Here is a 4896-nt window from a genome sequence, read left to right as displayed (position 1 = left end):
AGGAAAATAAGAGACTTGACAATAGGAATTATTTTCTGAACAGAAGTTGAAAATATTTGGAATTAGAATCCAGGTTATAGAAGAAATGGAAATATAGAGATCAGAATCACTGGTTGGAAACTCATCCTTGAAAAGAAAAATGATGAACAGCTCATCTTCTGTGACTGGAGAAAGAGTTGGGAAAGTGAGTACAATTACAGTTCTGTGGTTTTTCATTTTCACTTGTTTCATAAGATTAGGACAGGAAGTTGAAGGAATTTGACTACTAGCCACAAGTTTTGCTAAGATTATATTCACCTTCTGCAGTAGGAGTGGCAGTAATGTGAGGCATGTGAAAACATTGGTAAAAAACTGGAATAACTCACATGGGGAAGGTAACTTCAAGGTAACTTTCAGAAAGCTCATATTGATCAGGTGAGATTCAGAGCACCATAATCTAGGTAAATATGTAATTTTCTCCAATGGCATTTAGTATCAAGATACAGAAAGAAAAGAGTGTTGAGAGACATCCAATACTTGCCGTTGTCAGGGAAAACACAACATAAGAAAAAAAGACTTAAACATTTACTGTCATAAATCTGCTTGAAATAGACTATTATTTGAATAGATGGAAAGTTGATGTGATTTTAAATAGTTTGGAATGAAGTAATGTTCAAGAAGGTCATGGACACTGCAAACCAAGTAGTTCTATGATGTGACGTGTGGGAGAAAATAAACTTAAGCCAAATAATTTGAAATTATATTATGGTTATCAAACTAGATATTATCCAAAGGAGTAGCAAATGCCAAATGAGAAAGAGTGGAGAGGAATGAAGAGGGAGGAAGAGGGACAGAGTGAGAGAAAGTGGGAGAAGGAGAGAGAGATGAGAGAATAGGAATAACCAGGGTTCATAACATCTCATTCTTCAAATCCCTTTTCTTTGCTTTTCTCAGTTCTGGTTCTTTTCCCTCTTCCTTCCTTTCAAAGATGAGTGTTTCCCAAGCTTCTGCTCTTGGCCCTTTTTTTTTTTCCCCTTATTTCTTTATAAGGGTACTAATGACTCCCTCACTGCTACAGTTTTCCATTATTATATTTGATCCCTGGGTTGGGAAGATCCCCGGAGAAGAAAATGGCAACCCACTCCAGTATTCTTGCCTGGAGCATTCTATGGACAGAGGAGCCTGGTGGGCTATTATCATCCATGGGGTCGCAAAAGAGTTGACATGACTTAGTGACTAAACAACGACATCAATTTCTCTTGAGACTTTCTCTTTGATCCATGGATTATTTAGAAATGGTGTGGTTTAATTTGGGGGATTCAGAGATATTAAAAATATGTATTTATATTGCTGCCATTGGTCTTAGTGGTGGCACATGAGATCATCAGTCTTCCTTGTGATACGCAGAATCTCTTAGTTACAGCATATGGGATTTAGTTCCCTGACCAGGAGTGGAACATGGGCCCCCTGCATTGGGAGTATGGAGTCTTAGCCACTGGGCCACCAGGGAAGTCCCTGGAGATTTTTTAAGTATCTTTTCTGTTACTGATTTCTAGTTGAATTCCATTTTGATCTGAAGTCCTACATTGTAAAATTTCAACTTGTACCGATTTGTTAGTTCGTTTTATGATCCATAATACACTATATCTTGGTGAAAGTGCCATGTGAACTTGAAAATAATGTGTTTCCATTGTTGTTGTGTGGAGTGGTCTATAAATGTCAGTTAAGTTTAGTTTGTTGATGGCGTTAAGGTCTTCTATATTTTTATGGCTATATGTTCAATATATTACTCCAAAAGAGGGCTGAAGTTTTCACCCATAATAGTAGATTTGTCTCTTTCTCTTCTCATTTTCTTCAGTTTTGCATTGTGTATTAATATTTTGAAATACTGTTGTTAAGTGCATATACAGTAAGATTGGTATGTATTATTAGTGAATTAACCCTTTTATCATGTAGTATTCATCTTTGTATTTATCAGGTTGTATTCAAATACAACATAGTAGTTGTACTTCCTATGAATTTTACTTGGGTGTTTATATAGTAGGCTTTGGTATTTTGAAAGGGTTTCCCAGGTGGCACTAGTGGTAAAGAACCTGCCTACCAATACAGGAGACATAAGAGACAAAGTTTTGATCCCTGAGTCAGGAAGATCCCCTGAAGGAGGACACGGCAACCCATTCCAGTATTCTTGTCTGGAGAATCCCATGGACAGAGGAGCCTGGGGAGCTACAGTCCATAGAGTCACACAGAGTCGGACATGACTAAAGCAACTTAGCATGGACATGCACGCATAGTATTTTGAAAAGCTTCCCAGGTGATGCTCCTGTGTAGTCAAGATTGAGAACCATTTCTCTTAACAGTTCCAAACTCAGTGAATAACTATAAAGTTAATACTCATCCAACCCTGGGAGTCAAGGTAAACCCTGAGTTTATCTCCACCTCTTCTCATTCCACAATCAATTAAAAACAAAATACATTCTATCTTTGTAAAAGATCTCTTAACAACATCTCTTCTTAAATGTGTAATAACCGTTTTAAGCTTAACATATGTAAAAACAAATTTCTGACATTGCCAATCAAAACTAGACTTGCAAAGTCTAGAATATCATTTTGACATTTCTCTTTCTAAAATGCTACTATAGGGAAAAAATTAATATTGTCAAATTGCTTAAAGCTAATTTATTTGCTATGGATTAAAAACATCTGGTGGGATAAAATTTGGATTTTACATATCTTTTCCTTCCCCTCAGGTTAAATTACTAGATAAAAATGTTTAAGATTCTAGTACTTTGAGTATACTTATATAGAATGACAGAGCAAGCAATTTATAGAACTTGGGTTTGAAAGAAAAAGAGCTTATAAATCTGTTGCTTCATCTCTTTGTCATGAGTCAAAACGGAAATTTTGAATGCCAACAGATTGCCTAGGGAAATTTGTCTCATAGTCAAAAGCAGGAAGGAGTATTGCATTGTGGGTTGGTCTGAGCTTCCTTGAGCTTGAGATGGTTTTCTACCTGCTTGCTCTCTTTAAAAAAGAAAAATTAAGTTTAGAGCAATATTCAAAGTTATACTGGCTTTTTTGTTAATATTGACTCATAATTTCTGAGTATGTCACTGCTTTGTTCTTTCAAGAAAAACAAAAACTACCCCGATGTGGGTGCCTGACACAGGTTTTCAAAACCTCTTCTGGTCCTGAGTGAATGAATTCAGTCTTCTCTCATAATATTGTAGCCATGACATCGGTCAGTCACTGCAAGAAAAAAAATGACTAGTTAGTAAGAGAAATATGTGCATATTTGTGCAAATATCAGGACCTATCACATCCAGTTTTTGTTTGGTGATGCTAATATATAATATTTCATTTGTTTACTCTTCTATTAATATGTAAATAGGCAAAAGGAAAGGAAAGAAAATATTCTTCCAGTCTATACATGTGGCTGAAAAGGCCTAATCAATACTACATTTACAGTTTCCCTATAACTCTACATGTTTAGCTTTTAGAAATCTGTCTTTTCAATATGCTATTTTTCTTAATTTGGAGTTAATCAGCTGAAATAGGTTCATCCCTTTCATTTCATCAGTATCGCAAAGTGACTGTCTGGGAGCCTGAGTTCTAATGAGGCAGCCATTCCAAACACGTGCAGACAAAGCAGTGGTTTCCCTGGCAACGAGCACCATGAAAAAGCTCTTAGAATGGTTATTCCTACCCTTACACATGAGTCCTTTTCATTTCAGTAAAGCTTCCTGTCAGAATGCATTCATCAGTGTAATTTACCAACGAAGTTTGAGAAATTAAATCCCTTTCCCCACAAAAATTAAAAAATAAAAACTATAGCTAAAAATGAGCAGTTAGGCTGAAATTATACCTGTGCTGTCAAATGATGCTTCAAAGGAAGTAAAGGACATCGTAAGATTCTTGAATTCACTTTGAACCTGAGATTAATTTTCATTTGACTTAATCTGGGGACATAGAAATTAGATGCATTGGGAGGAGGGGCAGGTGCATTTAATCACTAGCTCTAAAATTATCCTTTGTGATCCAAAAGTAATTTTTATTCAATAGTAGAATTTCACAAAACCTTAAGTTTCTATGTGCATTAAATTAAGATTTATGATACCCTTTACTAACATTACACTTTACCAAGAAAAGCAAATTCTGAAAAGGTGATATCTTTTCAAATGATGGAACTATGTAAAAGATTCTCAGATAAGATTCTTGAACCCACTTTCCATCTAAGTATGCAATATGAAAAGGCACAGAAACAGGCAACACCTTGTGTTATGTAGCATTTCAAACAAGATGGAAAAAACCTGGAAATAAAAGGAGGCTGGTTGAAAGAATTGCCCAAAAATAAAATAATTGCAACACTTTATTTGGCTTATTTTTTTTTTTTACTAGAAATCAAATTCCTTTAGTTTAAAATATACCCACTATCTGTAATACAAAATGAGAATAACTCACTTCCAGCATTTCTCAAAATGTTAGCACCCAACAGATACCGGGAGAGTTTATATGCTAGTGATTTACCCTGGTGGCTTCATTGAGCATCTATCTATGCTTGTGTTTTAGCAAACATGCTTCAGCAAAGGAACATTTGTGTTGCCCAGTGCTTTTTTTTTTTTTTAACACGGTATCAAAATTACTTTTATGTAGATTCAGTTGTATTTTATTGCTAAGAAAAGTCTATATTGCCTTCGCTTTTTTCCCATGACACGCTGAACCTTACAGTAATATTAAGTAAAAACTACCATTGCAGAATAAAACACAGGCATGTACAAACACATGATTTAAGAAAGAGGTAAGAAAATAATTTACATTGATAGAGCAGGGCATTCTCACTATTTTTTTCACCTGAAGATTGAAAAGGAAACTCATTTCAGCTTGTAACATTGCACGGATTGCTGCAGACACAAAATG

The sequence above is a fragment of the Giraffa tippelskirchi genome, chromosome 12 (genome assembly GCF_054371585.1).
Source record: "Giraffa tippelskirchi isolate mGirTip1 chromosome 12, T2T-mGirTip1v1.2.pri, whole genome shotgun sequence".
In the NCBI taxonomy this organism is placed as follows: Eukaryota; Metazoa; Chordata; class Mammalia; order Artiodactyla; family Giraffidae; genus Giraffa; species Giraffa tippelskirchi.
The sequence above is the reverse complement of the archived record's forward strand: the minus strand, read 5'-3'. Positions refer to the sequence as shown.